Source organism: Colius striatus, chromosome Z (genome assembly GCF_028858725.1).
Source record: "Colius striatus isolate bColStr4 chromosome Z, bColStr4.1.hap1, whole genome shotgun sequence".
NCBI lineage: Eukaryota > Metazoa > Chordata > Aves > Coliiformes > Coliidae > Colius > Colius striatus.
Window position 1 is genome coordinate 34,801,786 of NC_084790.1, and position 16,016 is coordinate 34,817,801.

Here is a 16,016-nt window from a genome sequence, read left to right on the forward strand (position 1 = left end):
CATGCTGAAGAAATGCCTTTCAGATTTCATTTTCCAGTTTTCCTGGACAATGTATTACACTGCATACAGATACAGATATACAGCCAGAACCCCTGAAAGGAAGGCTTAGAACAGCCGAAATTATGGTGTGACTCGAGCAGTAATAAAGTTACAGATTAGATACATGGATTAAAGTCATAGAAATTAATCCAGACCTGCTACTCCAGCAGGATGCCTTTCTGCAATCTCAATCTGAGGGGTTTTTTTCCCACTTCCCCAACAAGTGGGATTCCATTTTTTTTTTTGGTACAAAATTTGTATCTTCTTGAGGGAGAGCCTAAAATGTAAAAAATTGTAAAAAGCAGCAAGGAGCTGTCCTAAAGCTGAACAGTCAGAAGCTTCTCTCATAGACCATTGACATGTCTCATGGTTTTCAGGAATCCACCAAAGAAATGCACGCAAACTTGCTTCCTAATAGGCAAGAGCGGAGAATCCTGATCTGCAGCTAGAACCAAAGGGCTAGCATGAAATTTGGCACATGCAGTGTTAAAGTTTCACTGTCTGAGAGCACTTGTATGTTACTGAATAGGAACTGCAGGAGGATTGTCACAACACCTACCATTCAGGTTGTGTCCCCTCACTTCACCCTGCTGACTGTAAGCGCTCTGTAGTAGCTTCTTGCTGACAAGGAGCTACTGTTTCTTATTGCCATCAGGCATGATGGGGACTAGAGTAAAAACCACTTCGGTCCTGCCTTTAAAGACGACTTCTCTGGCTTGAGTGACAATAGTTAACCCTCTCAGCTACCCACAGCCATTTACCACTTCCTTACTGCAGACAGGTTTTTAATACTGCTGTGGGGAACTGTACTCAGATGACACACAGAAATCCTTTGGCAATTATTAGGGCTAATCCCATTTAGAAAGAAAGGCTTTCAATTGCTAAAGCAACAAAAAAAACACCCTTTCTGAGAAGGAACCCACCACTTCAAATTAAATCAATGCCCACTCCCAGCCCTGGATAAACCAATTCTTATTGCACATAAGAAAAATTGTGTTAATCAAAATTTAAAAATAATGCTTAATATTTTAAGAAGTTTTATTTCATTTTTTAAAAAGTATTTGAATTGCCTACAAATTCCAAAGACATCACCCTGCTTTCCTGCACATATTTCATTTGCACTTCACTAGTCCACAGTTTACTCATGTGTTTTCCAAATACATTTTTACAGAATGTGCATAGTTTTGTAATGATTTTGCCTATGCTCCAAATTTATGCTACAAGAGAGGATAAAATTTATGTTCCCTCAATTTGCTGCTATTTAATGCTGTGGTAACATGACAGTGCTAGAGTTAACTCTTTCATGGACTGATGAGAAATTCAGCTAGAGTGTTCAAAATGGCAGTAACTTGATTTATTGTGCAATAAGGGGAATTATTCCTCCATGGCCACCAGCCAAACAAGTAATCTTTTAATAAGGCATGTGCAGCCACTGCATTTCCTTTATGAGAAAGAAAAAAAAAAGCCAGATTTAAAAAAAGGTGCCTAGGCACTTAAAATGAGCCTCATTTGTTCCACAGGCACACTCCACCAGGTGGCCTGAGGCCATGGTCCTCTTCTCAGACCTGCATCTGCTCACGACTCAAGGCTCTCCTCCATTATTAACTCTAGAGGCTGCTGGATGAACCATGACTACTCCTCAGATCCTTTTACCATGGCAGAATTCACTCAAGATATTAATAGCAGCTTTTGGGCTTATTTTAAGATAAACTGCCATGGCTACCCTTTTTCTTCCCCTTGTGAGTTTTCTTTCAGTCCTGAGAGAATATTTTCAAAGCTGACACTGCAGTCTGTTTTAGAGAGAGCAAGTTCCTCTTGGTGGAGTAAGTCTCCAGCTTTGCCAAAAATGATGAAACGTATTCTACACTAGAGAGACAAATGTCACTGAAGCATTTTATAAGACTTTGTGGACAGAGGAAAGACATCATAACACTATCTCTTCCCAGACAAAGCGCAGGTGCATTTAGTCGGTGGTGGTTTAATGCTCCCCACCTGGCTTGTCTTTTGGGGTGTTTCCTCCTTGTATCTTAGTAAGTATTGAGGATCTAGGAGATGGGTAGGGCTGAAGACAACTTCCCCTGCTCCATTTTAGTCCCCTCCAACATGCTGGCTGTATGCCTGTCTCCCCACAGGAGAACAGCTTCTTGTTTGGACCGTTCCTTGTAGGAATTATGTTTAGTTTTGAGGCATTTAAAGGCTCTCTGGGCATTCACTGGGGTGTCTGCATATGCAGTTCAGGGTTCATGAGTTGTTTTCTCAAGAACTAAGTGTTGGTCTGGGATTCCCAGCCTGCAATCCACATTCATATTAGTCCTAAGAGATGTGCTCAAGGTCACTTGGGAAATATTTCCTTTGATCACTGTTTTGCTACCATTCAATTGCTGGATTGCCTGTATTTTTTGAGTCTGCAAGAATGTGTCTTTGTCATTGTTGTCCCTGTGACACATTCCTGCACCTGCAAATGTACAACCTCCCTCGAGTAAAAGCCTTAGAAAACTATAAGCAGGATTGCATACCTGTTAGCAACTCTGGAAAACAAATGGAGCACTGCATCATGTTCACCCTGAGTAGGAGTGTAAAAATATAGGAGAGATGCAGATGCTGTGTGGGACCTCTCCATGTATTTAGCAAATACAAGCATGATTTCTTCACAGCCTCTCACATGATGAAAACCCAGTGAAATATTTTCACGAGTGATAAGAGAATGTGAGAATATCTGTTTAAAACTATGGTCATCTCAGAAATACATTGCTCCTATCAGTAATGAATGCATGAGTTACAAAAGCCAAGCAACTAACTTTAAGCCTATCTTCAGTATAGCTGTCTTTCTAGATGAGATCAAACACAGCATTCAAAGAATTGATCCCTTTACCCTTCCCCACAAGCATTCCTGTTTAAAAATCTACATTTTCTCATAGTAACATTACGCACTGTGTCTGAAATTGACATGATCATGGGAATTCCCATAGGAACCTGAAGTGCGGCTCATGTTGTCTTGCTGCACAGGAAATGCAACCATTCTTACTCATCCTTCCTCTATAATAAAGAGTCAGATTCATTGCCTTGTTGTGCTGAGGAGGAAATTGCTGCATAATCTCCTTTCACAGCTAGACAATCCCTTCTTTCCAGAGCAGGCTAAGCATGCAAATTCTCCAGACATATTTGATGAATTTCTAATCACAGTGGGTGAAATGACAGGGCAAAGGCGAGTGTCAATGACAGAAGCCTTGTGCTGCCTCCCTACTGAAGACATTGTTTTCCTTGTATGTTCACCCACATATTAACTGTGGGTGATACACATTAGTTGTATCTGCCCTGGGACAAATAAACCATAATCAGGTCAAACTGTGGCCAGTCTTAATGTCAGTTAGAAGTCTGGAAAAGACTAACATGTGCATCCTTTTCAGCACCTGATGTGAGCTGCAAAATGACCCTTGAAGTCTCCCAGTTTATGATCTTTCATCCCCAGTGTAGGGAAGAGAGTGCCTTCTGTCAGGATGTTTCCTTCCACCTTCTGAGATAAGAGAGGGACCTCCACAGGCTGTGAGAGGCAGGCCAAGTTATGCCTCTACAGCCTGCCAGGTGATTTATAGCCCTTTGTGGTTAAATTTTCCACTATGGGGAAAAACCACATTTCTTTTTTCCATGTAGGGAAAAAAAAAATCTTACCTGCTGAGAAACACTTATTTACCTAGGCCTTCTTCAGGTCAAGTTCTTCAGGAAATTTTGAGAAATAATTTGGTAGTTGCATGCAAAATAGGAACATGCATTCCCCTGCTGCACTACTAAACCCAAATACGTCTCACACAAGGGCTAATATACCTCATGCTTTAGTGTATAAGACAATCATTAATCACACAGGGGGAAAGGATGACATTTTCTAGGTAATACAACAAGTCCAGAGTTTTCCATGAAGACTGTTTGGGCCTTGCCCAACAGCTAGAGACAGTAATCAGTAAAGGCCTGACGTATTCTGGTGCTTTGTATTCCCACATCCATCATGTACAATACAATTCAAGGTATGTGACTCCAACTACAATATTTGATTATGTGGATTGCTGCTGTAATTGTTTCTAGTCAACATAGATAAGAGGTGAGGTGAGGCAGCAGACCAAAAGATTAGACTCCAGTTAGTGGCTTAGGGTTTAATTATGTCATCCCTGACTGCTCTGAATCTATAAGGTGGGAGAAGCTCCTTTCTGAAGTCACAGGGCACCAGTGGCCTCATGAAGAGGAACTTGATCCAAGGCATAATGAGGTGGTCATTGCTACAGGAGAGTGGGAGGAAGCTGGAGCCAGCAACCAAACAAGATTACAAAAGAGAAAAGACTCCCCTCAGATCTAACGAGAGGAAAAATAGGATTCAGAAAGGTTGAGTTACCTCTCATGGTCGTAGCTTAGGAGGAAACTCATTTAGCAGAGGCATCATCTTTCTACTGTGTTTTAACCCCACCAGTCCCCAAGGCACCAATTCCTTCCTGCTGCCTGAGACAGGACCCAGGGCTTGATGGGCTCTGGGGCTGGACAGCCTGCCTACTGTTCCATGTCTCTGGCTGGTCTGCATCCGCTTTCGACTGTGAGCACAGGCTGGCAGCAAAAATTCTGCCCTGCAGCAAATGCTGTTTTACAGAAGGTCTGCTTCCCTTCCTTCCCTACCAGGTAGAGGAGGTAGAGCAGTATGACTGCTTCACACGCGGGTAGTTTGATTGGCTGACATCTGGGACTCTTGTCCAAGAGCCGGTGGGTGATATTTCAGTTTTGACAGGTGGCATTATGCGCAGAAACTGGGCTGAGAATTAATTGGAACGAATTTTTTCTGCAGAGCTACTGAAGGCCAAGACACAATCATGACTAGGACTGAGGAAGAAAGAGCCCTCAGAGATGAAAAAAGTGTGCAGAGCTCCTTAAAAGCTCACTGGACTCTTTATTAGTCAGTGTTTCTTATAAATGGTGCAATGTACTTTGTCATGCAGACAAATTCCTGTGATAATGAAAGGGGAGATGCCAAGAGTACGGCAGTGTTGAAGAAAACAGCAATGAGATCTGGTTGAGATAAAGCCTCAGCAGAAATGCCACAGAGTCTTCCATCTCTATTCTGCCTTTCCTGAGCTCCACCATCCCTTTAACAGTAGGATACAGCAGACAAATTTGAGAGTAGCAAGACTAAACAAGTGATGACCTACTCTCTGCTTGCCTTCCATTCTAAAGAGTTAGCTTATGCACAGCTTTTCAAATATTTTTTTCCTTAAAGAAGTTTCAAAGCTTTCAGTAATCTTGTGCCAGTTCACTAACTATTGCTAATGTGTTTCTACTAGAACTACCCACTCGACATTGTGTTCTGCAAATTTGTTAATAGTCAGTATATTTAGCTCATTCTTTCTGGTGTTTTTTTTTTTTTTCTCCATCCAGAGAAAATTCTCTATCCGGTATTTCATACATTTTGGGTTGTTGTGAATGTCAATCTCATAACATCATCCAGAGGAACAGATTCTTACAGAATTAAAAGAAAAGAATCCCTCCTCTGTACCCAACTCTTCCTCACTGGCCATCTGCTAATAGTGCCAGTGTGTGTATAAAATTCATTTGCACATTTAAATTGAAAAGCTCCATTTGCTCAGCCTGCCTCTAACTATGCTCTCTTGCTGGAGTGGATATTAGGTCTCTCATGCATGCATATTATTCACTGAACAAATAATTGCAAATGCAACCCACATCCAATTATCTGGAGTTTTACTGTGTATTTTCTACATGTAACTCAAGAAGTAAGTATGACAGTACATTAGGTTTCCAGGTGACTATTTGGCTGGAAGAATTAGTAAGGTGCTGGCATTTAGCTCCTGCCCTCTAAAGTGTAATTTGCTCACAGTATTGCTACCAACATGAGACATCACTTACATATATATCTGATGCAAGATACAGACATTGTGAGGAAGACACCAACAATCCTCTGCACGTGACAGAAACATGCAACTGGATAGGGTAAGGTAGACAGTCCCTAAGCCATGTGTAATTTTCTCTCCCCTGCCTCAATGAAGGTATTTCACCAATGCATGGCCCAAATGTGACATGGAGAGGATTTCAGACTTGTGTTACCTCCCATGGAGCTTGGCATTGATCCACTGCTCTTAGAGAATACAGCTACTTTAGCACAACTACTATTCTAACAGAAAAGATAAAGAATCCATATTCACAGTGTTCCTTCCCTGAACCTTCCTTAACCTCTGCTTCCCTCCAAAGTGACAAATATATAAAGGAGTTACAAACACCTCTTTTGGAGATGTGGAATGCCTAGTAACCCAGGACAGCATCTGATTCAGAGATTGTTATACCAGAGAACTTAAACAACAGTTCTGCATCATGACAGACATCAGACTATTTGAATCAGCTGCATTGCTGCTCAAGGCAATTCATCATTCCTGCAAAATTAGTTTTTAAGACTCTTCTGCCCTCTCAAAGACTCTGAGACAACTGTCTCAAATATTAGTTGCCATTGTGGCAGCTAATGAGTTTTGTGTAGATCATTAAAATAGTCAAGAACTATGCATAGCCTGCAGCTTGTTTTAAGGCAAAGACTTCCCCAGCGGGAAATGGAAGGAAAGTGTCATTCCAGGGAAATAATAAAAGTCATACTAACAATAAAAAAGTATAGTGCAAGATTAGACTTCAATCCTATTTTATTGTGTGTCCTGTAGAGTCAGTGGAATCACTCTGTGTTTGCACTGCTTCAAATAACATAAAATGTTAAGGAATTCAAAACAGTCAATGCCAGTTTTGGACTTTCTTAGAAAGGAAAAAAGTGGAGGGTTGGGGAGGTGGGGGGTGCTGGGGGTGGCATTTAATCAGGAAAAAGTATCAGACATTTAAATCCACTGTTCCCTCAGAACAATAACTAAACTGTTGAACTAATGCACTGAACACCAGTGCTTGAAAGCATATAATTGAAAAAAAACATCCTCAGTTACTACATATAAAAATGCAGTCATTTCAAACAAACAGAAGAATCACATGTGGTTAACTCACTTCTAATTTGAGAAGACTAGAAAAAACTTCTGGCACTAACAATTTATGCCACAACTGGCAGCAGTAGATATAATGGGTCGCATTCTACCATGTAGGTAGCTGTGGCTTTCACAGCTAGATGTCTGCCTGCAAAATGGATGTTACTGGAAAAATGCCCTCATATTTCTTCCCTGGAGCATGGCTTATAAAAAAACTCCCAACCATGACAATAATACTCCTCAGACAACCTGCTGGCATTTTTGAAAGATGATCTTGATTGTCTTACTCATGTTCTCAGTCATTGTGAAGATTACAAAACAAAAATCAGTAGAAAAGTTCAGATTCCACTTTACAAAACTCAGAAAAATAACAACTGTATTAACTTTTGAATTTATACATGTTACCAGCTCATGCAGAAGTGCTAAACTTTATGATAAGCTCACTGGCACATTGTATTTGTAAAAGCTTCAGCCTGCAAAAATGTGCCCAGTCAAATCCTTCCTGATTAAACATCAATTCTGAATATTTATATCTCTGGAGCAAGGAGCTTCTCTGTGCTGAACTAACAAAACAGAAACAAGTGAACAAACAAACAAACTCAATGCTCAGGTCTGGAAAACAGTTGTCTCCTCTTTTGGCACTGGAGTGTAGTAGGTGTTGTCTCATCTCTCTGTTCAAGAGCAGTGGCTGTGGTTGCTAAACTCGGGAACACTGCAGTGTGACACCAGCTGCTGCCAATATGCCGTGGTTGGGAAGGCTGAGGTGAGATAGGCGGCCTGATTGCTCAGATATGCTCAGTAGCAAAGATCACAGATCATGTTCTCGGTCCAAGAACAACTGTCATGGCTGGGCTACATCTATGTAACATATCACTTTGCCCTTTGTTAAAAAGGATTAATGTGTGTGCTTTTTGCAGTCCCTTGTGTCTAAATTGAGGGAAGGCTGTGTCTTAGCCTACCCAGTCAGTGTTTTTATGGCATGTATATGGCTTTAGGATTAACTCCCTCTGGTATGGTACAAAGACATCTCAGAGCGTTTGGGGGCTGCAGTGTCTATTAGGACATGATATAGGAGGATTACGTAGGAAAAGAGAGCCAAGCTGGTAGGGTGGTACTCATACTGCCTCCAATGAAAAGTCTCAATGCACTTAATCCTTCATTTTGTGCTTAGTTGTTTTGAAAAGCAGTAGTTCACATGAGCCAGAATGACACAAGAAAGCATGTTAATGATGAAATGGGCAAATGCTGCTTTAGCACTCCAGCTCACTCCTTGGCCTTACTCACACCCTAGGTTTGGCCTTTATGATCATTGATCATAAATTAGAAATGCACCATGATATTTTAGTTTGCAATATGATTGATGTGGTTTGGAAATTGGAGGGCTGTGAAAAGTTTCTCCCTTGTAAAGAGTAGATCCATGTGAATGGGAAAAATGGGAATTATTTTGCCAAAAGATCTCAGACAGCTGGATACTGTGATTAATATAAACTACTAATAAAGCCTTTGAGCTCTGTATAACCATAACAAAGTTGAAGTGACTAGCATGAAGAATAGGCAGAATAGGAGAAGAAAATCTCGTGAAGAAATGCAAGAGCCTTTATGTATGTATATACTCACTGAAAGAAAATACTGACATTCATCAGATACGATTCATAAAGAACAATTGCTCCAGGGGCATAGCTTTCTTTTCAAAAAACAGAGTGAGTGTTTTGTGATCCTTGCCATGTATTTCCAGGCTATTGTGTATGCAGCTCAAAATAACCGACTAGCTGATTACTACTGAATATTTAGGAAGATGCACAGCTAGAAAGAAGAACGAACTGTACGACTTCTCTTTAATTGCTACATTAACTACAGTGATTGCTTCTCTCTGTACAGGGGAAGAATGTCAAGAATAGCAGAAACCATTAAGAATCTGCAGGAACATTTTGGTAGTGAAAGTCACGGGAGATACAACTTTCACACTTTGCGTCCAACTAGGAGAGATTACCAAAAGGCAATTTAGAAGAGAAGTGGATGTGAAGGATGGGATGGTAATTTCTTCCCAAGAGTTTAGCTTGGCTCCCACTGCACTGTTAGAATATTGCCAGAAAAGGAATGTGAAAGAAGAGTATTGCATTTAATTTACAAGGTAGGAACTGCTTCTCTAAATTGAGTCTCAGCCATATCATGCGACTGTGTTTGTAGAGAAGCTAATGAAGAGACTTAGTGATGGCTTTTCAAAGACGTGCATTTATGAAAAGATCATATTTAGGTATACAGCGCTCTGTCTACAGTTTTTGAAATATAACTTCTGTCATCCAGTTTGCATTTTTTAAGAAGTAGAAAAATCAAGGGGTTATTCTTACGCAAATAGAAACGTATTCAAAATCATAGACTTTGCAAGTTATTCTGATTATAGTGTACTTTTCTCTTTCTATTTTATCTACTGCTGTGTTACCCTGCACACTCATATTCTAGAAATAGATTCAATTAAATGCTGAAGTGCTTTCACTTATTAAAGTGGTAGAGACTCCCTGAATTCCTGCAAAGGAACCAAAGAGCCTAGGAAACCAGGCAGCTAACTCAGAGGGTTATCTTCTCTTCCTGTTTTGCTCTCTGAGAAACTTTGTTCCTTCTCTCTAAACATCTGCCTTTTTCGATTGACCAGAACCACCCAAATTGGAAGCTCAGCATAAAAACAAAATATTGGACCCAGTTTCTTGACTTCTTTGTAATTCATTCATTCCATGTTTCTGCTCCGTCACAGACTTCCACTGCCAGACCATGAACTTGAAACAATCTTTTGTGGACCAGGTCCTTGCCATGCCACAGAATGTCTCTGTTTACAGCTGATGAAGCCTAAGACCTCCCCCTGGGAGAACATGGAGTAGAAAGCTCAGAACACACCATCTAAGAAAGCCAGCTCTCTGTGTCTCTCTGTCAAAGGGAGCCCAGCAAGCGTCCAGGAATGCTAGGATAATTAAAATTTGGAAACTCGGATTCCCTTTGGGGCTTTCCTCTTTTTAGACCTTTCCCATCAAAGCTAAACCAATAGAAACTTGCCCTTCAAAACCAGAAAAGGAAAGTTCATAATTGCTACCATGAAAGGGTATAGCCAGCAGGGAATAGGGAACAGTTCTTCAGCAACTGTTTTTAACACAGTGACAGCACTAGGAACTTGTTCCAGTGGAAGACACAGGCAATTAAAACACTCAAGTCAGACCACCAACACATCCCTGTGCTACAAGCTCACATTGAACAAATGAGAAAGATGCTGCTGATTCTGGTCTCAGGTGGGCACATAGTACATATTGCTACAGCATAGTTGGTAGAACGTGAGAAAGGCATAAACTAATGGTATTTTAGGATAAGTTTTGTCATGATTAGATCCTCTGGAAGACCCTCAGAGAAAGCAAGCCTTATCAGAAACCCCCTGAAGCCAAATTCCCATTTGAGTTATGGAGTCTCAGCAACAGAGGTCCCAACAGACTCAGAGATGTTGGGAAAAGCTAGGGATGGAGTGCACAGTCTTCTATATCTGAGACCCAGCTATGGCAGCAATTAACAATGTGGCTTTTGGCCAGCCGCTCTGTTGTGAGGGTGTCCCCCACTCTGTCAATGAGGATACACTGAGATTGTAAAAAAACTTAAGTACCAATCCTTTTTGCTGAATAATGGGAAGAGTTTCTGTTAGGATCCTGGAGAGAAGGAGATGATACACATGTTTAAACAAATGGGAGGTGGGCCTGTAAAATTATTTCAGAAATATTACAAGCATCAGAAACATCTGAAGTAGCTTTTGTAACTTACATGCCAGCAGAGTTGACTGCCACATGTGTAGCAGCGCTTTTCATGGTCCATGACCTCAGGAAAGCACAGCGTGAAATAAAAAGATCCAAATAATTTCCTTCACATTTACATGTATATACTTTATAAACTTATGTATGTCTGTCTATTTATACATAAACCACTATTGCCTCATCATATCCAAATGCTGAAGCAAGTGCAAGCCTTACAGATTTATTCTTACCTGTACAAACACATAGATAGCTAAAGCCAATGTTCTTAAAACTCTTCCATTCTGGCAGCTGTATTTAAGCTAAACTGTTGAACTTACTCCTTCCTAACTGTTATGTCAGCTTCTTCCAATTTTAGTACTACATATACCTATTGTTGCTTTTTATATCTCTGACCTCCTTGAAGGAAAAAAAAAAAACCCACAACCAAGAAACCTCAGCACAGAAAAGAACAGACTCTATATTAGTGGTGTTACTTGAGAAGTTTGATATGTACTGCCTTTTCAGTGGAGTTGTCTAAAACCCGGCTCAGTTCCTCAGTTCCTCAGATCAAGACTGCAACTACTACAGAATGCAAGATTAAGTGGTTTGGAAGCAGACATTTGATGTCACATCAGTCTTAGACTGGGAATCATGCAAAAGACTGAAAGCCCTGTCTCTGGGAAGTGTTATCTATTCACATGAGTTTGCCCTATCTGAAATTTAGACACAGGAAAGAGGATTTGTCATGCCAGATCAAATCATAAGGGTACTGAGATTACCACTGCACTGTCCACTGTGATCAGTGTCTACTGTGGAGAAAGAAACTTGAAGATGCTTCATACTGTGCCAAGTTTTAAGAAGGGATTAACACATGTCTTCATCTCTGCTCTTTCAGTAGGATTTCACTAACCAGGATGCTTGAAGTCCTTTTAGGTGAAAGAAGAATGAGTTATCTGACTCTACTGTTGCTTGCTTACTGTGTCCTTAGAATGAAGCAAAGGTTTTCTCCAGAGAGAAAATCACTGATATAATAAAGCAAAATGCATGAGGTAGTATGGTGTTTTCCTCTCACCCATTGTCCCATCAAAGCATCAAGCACATGGCTTTCTTGGAGAAGCAGCCTTTTAGTCTGTGGAACAGAGGAGTTAAATGCTGACAGTTGAAGATGTCAAATGAACTTACTTACTACAAGAGAAGGAGCTGTAAGTCCTGCTGTGCTAGTGAAACTGCAACCTAAGTATTTGCCTTCACCACCTGAATTCCTACAGCTTTCTCAACTGGTTACAGTATTCTCCTTTCATTGTGCCCCGGGTGACTGTGCCGGGAGTTACCAGACTCTCCCAAAACAATTCTGCTCTTTCACCCAAGGATTGCTGCATTTCAGGAGTCACTGAGCTGCAACCAGTAAAACAGTGGAGTCTCTTTGGGATGAAAGAAGTTAAACACTTGTCTCCTGATTTTTTCTGATCCTTACATTGTGCTGTAGCAATGTCCATCATACTGTCATCTCTGTCTCTCAGTTGTGGATTGAAAATGAGAAATTAACATCTGTCAAACTCAGAATTAAATCAATATAACCAAAACACAGTAAACTGAATGCAGAAACTCCATATGTACTATATTCCACTACACTGCAAGATACCTGGTTACCAAGTGTCTTAAAAGAACTGCAATTCATATGGACCTCAGAAAGTAGTAAAGACCACAGAGTGGAGTTTCACTCTTCACCTGCCTTTCCTTGATTCCACAAGTTTTGTCCAAAGATATCAAAGACAAGCATACTCCTATAAGTATCTGTACATGGCTATTATTAAAAAAATAAAATCAAGAAATCTAACTTTCTTGCCTGGTATATGCAAAAACATTCTTGTTATAAACCAGTGACCATGTCATGCAAGGTTTTACTGGTCAGCATAGAACATTTTAATTAGAGCACTTGAATAAATGTGACAGGCACAAAGTCTTTGCATGCCTCCTTCCCACATGCTGTAACTGCACTACATTTAATATGTCGTAGGTTGGAATCTGTTATTGTACCATGAGAAGATGAAGTGTCACGAAGGTGCCTTGCTGTGCCAGCCTTGGAGCTTGCAAGTTAATACTCCAGAGAGATGAGTAGTCCTAACTGACATTTCTTTTCCAACTAATGTGTCTTTTTGAAATTTCTGTGCAGGTTTTAAGAAGCCTGCAAGGTAGAATTAAGCAAATGTTCCAGTTTATGATGAAGTCTGAAATATACTCTCACAGGCTCTGTATCTGTCCAACTTATCTTTATTTCTTACCTCTACAAATGCTCAGTTTAGTTTAGCTCTCAATAGCACTGTTTTCCAAACTGTTGATGACCATAGAAACAGTAAGCTAAAATGCCACAACACTCCTAGTCTGCACACCTGTAATTTGCTGTAGATGGTTCCCATGCAACAGGAGCTGTGGCCATTGAAAAGAGCCTGTATTCCACCTTCTCCCCTCTTGCACCACACAAACCTTCCTGTGGAATACCTGACAAATGTTCCTGCGGAATACCTTCACCAGAAGACTGTGTATAGTGTTGATGATTTTAACCTAGGAAACTTGATTGCTTTTGAACTTCTTGCCATGTATCTTGTAACTTACAAACAGGAATGCAAATTGTGGGATCACTGTTTTCAAAAGAAAGAGAAAATTGCCTTATGTATGCTGTTTTCACCTATCAGGATGATAAGCCAAGATTCCTTTAACAAGTCCCAGAAGAGTAAAAAGACAATCATATTTTCTTACTCTAGTATTGAATATGTAGCTTACTGAACCCATAAAACCAAGGCACTAGGACAAAGCCTCAGATTTACTTTTATCGCTGCAACTGCTAAGCAGAGGAAAGTCACAGGGTCATTAGGCACTTGTTTCAAAGCACTGCAATCCTGGAAACAGAGGAGGAAAAACATCTTCCATCTCCAGATTGTTCTGACATGCTTAAGAATGGTCTCTACCATCCTTGGTAGTGAAAGCATGCAGAGCTCCAATTGCTGTTGGTTTGTTCATTTCATTGACCAGGAAAAGTTTTATCACAGAAAGCTCCAACAACAAGGAAAATGAAAGTTGTAACTTACACAGTACAAAATAAATATATATGGAACAATTTCAGGGCTGGTGTGGAAAAGAAGGTGCAAAACATTTCTACCTGCCAGGGGCATCATTAGCAATAAGTGCCACAGAGTCTCTCACTATGAAAAAGGACAGAAAAGCATTAATTTCTTCTTCCTCCCTTGGATTACTGACCTCCCCCCAAGCTGACTTGATCACTGGGAATACATCACAGTCTTTCCTTTTGCCTTTCCTTAAGAATGGAGGCTCACACTCTCAAAATTGGCCGGATTTTGAGGAGTGTAGGTACATAAAAGGGTAGAGGAACATTCATTAGGATGTCTGTTGTGGAGTGTCTTACATACTTGAGGGATTTTTTTAAACTTTAAACTGAATATTTGTCTGTCACTCCAAAAAAGAAAAGCATGACACGTCTGTTTACTTGTGAAAGCCCAGGGGAGAGAGCCTACTAAATCACTCTGCTGTTCTCAGGTCTTTCCCAGTGTCTGGCCAACACTGACAGTGCTGGCATGTTCTCTAAAACATCTGCTATTGTCTGAGAAGTGGAAAGGAACAGTTTATTTTATCTCCTGTAGCTGTTACAAGATTGACAGTGACAAGTGTGAAATGGACATGTCCCACTGAAATTTGGAAAAGAAAAGCCTAAAGCAACTTCAGAATAAGTATATGGACTCAGTTCCCCCATCTGTATCATGTACTGTGAGTAGAGATTCACATCTGTTAGCAATAAACATCGTCTCCCTCTTGCTTTATAGTACCTTTCCTACACAGCATAGGCAGCAATATCCAATATTGCTCTGTCTTCTCCATTACTCTTTTTAGTGACTTGAATAGTGACTAGGCTCCAAATTTACATCAGTGCAAGAGAATAGAAAGAAATGTCTGTTTTATATGGCTTCAGGAATTATTCCTGCCTACCCTGCTGCTATGCATCAAAGGAAAAAGACCAAAACCACTAACTCTTCTCACCTTGTTTGCACAAAGCTTTTTAGTCTTTTTAAATAGCCTATCAGATTTCCAAAATTCCTTCAACACACACTTAAAACAGTAAACAGTCTAATATCTGAGACAAGAATTTACAAAAATAAATCTTATATATCTCATATAGATTGTGACAAAATGTTCAGATTGCTGTGTCGAGAGATTTGTCTTCAATCGTTCCCCCTTGTGCTGTCAAAGAAGCTATTAGATGTGAGTTAAAGGCACCTACATGTAGTTTGCTACAGAGCACGCACCATGTTTACAGTCAAATTGGAGCTGGGTAGATTGGACTGTGGGTCTATCTCATCTGCCATGTCAATTCTGGCAGCTGGCAATACTTACTGCTTCAGAAGTTCAACATCCTGCCTTCCAAAACTCTGCCCACTTTGGTAGTATGAAGTCTACTTCCAGACTGCTAAAAACCAGGCTGTGTAGGTGGTGGATATAGGTCTACCCAATGGTTCTCAAGGGTGAAAATGCACACAATTATGACTGTAAAGCACTCTTTTACTGACTTGTAAAGCCTATATACAGCAGATGAGTCACATTCCTCACTGGCAACCCTGCAGCTCCCATTGTACTCCTGAGATGAGCACAGAGACAACTTCTTTTCCCCAGGAAGGGGAACCTTTTCTGGTTCTCTGTTCCAGAGGAGGGAAGACACACAAAAATATGTCCTCACCTTTCTTAACCTTTTCCCAAGGGCAATGGGGCTTGGGAGAAAGAGCCCAAGGAGCTCTAAAATGCACCGTCTGGAATGAGGATGAAGAGAAATACCCTAAATACCCTGCAGCTGGGGATTCCTGGACCTGAGGATGTTCCAGCTACCCTAGGGCCATGGGCTCTGGAGGTACACGCAGAGGTGGAGGCACCAGTGTTTGAAGCCATACATTTCCTGTATGTGGGCAGGGAAGAAAATTCCAGGTCAGAAACATTGGAGCAGTTTCCTCCTCCTTTGCCCTGCTCAAAGATGTGCTTTGACTTTCCTGAAGGAGGGTGTTCAGCTCTTAATCTGCAAAGGACGCCTCTGAGAGTTAAATGTAAAACAACAACTGTGTCTGCTTTGCAGGAACCCTACCCCATCACTCCTGATCCATTGTTGTAGATGTAGATGCATTTAGAAATGCTTTTTTTTTTTTTTTTTTTTTTTGAGTCA

At 40.7% G+C, this 16,016-nt stretch overlaps 1 protein-coding gene across 4 annotated transcripts in view; it reads right to left on the reverse strand.

The window, feature by feature from the left end:
• Positions 1-16,016, reverse strand: part of NRG1 (neuregulin 1) — a 177,632-nt gene that overhangs the window by 110,393 nt on the left and 51,223 nt on the right. The gene's annotated exons all lie outside the window — the stretch shown is intronic.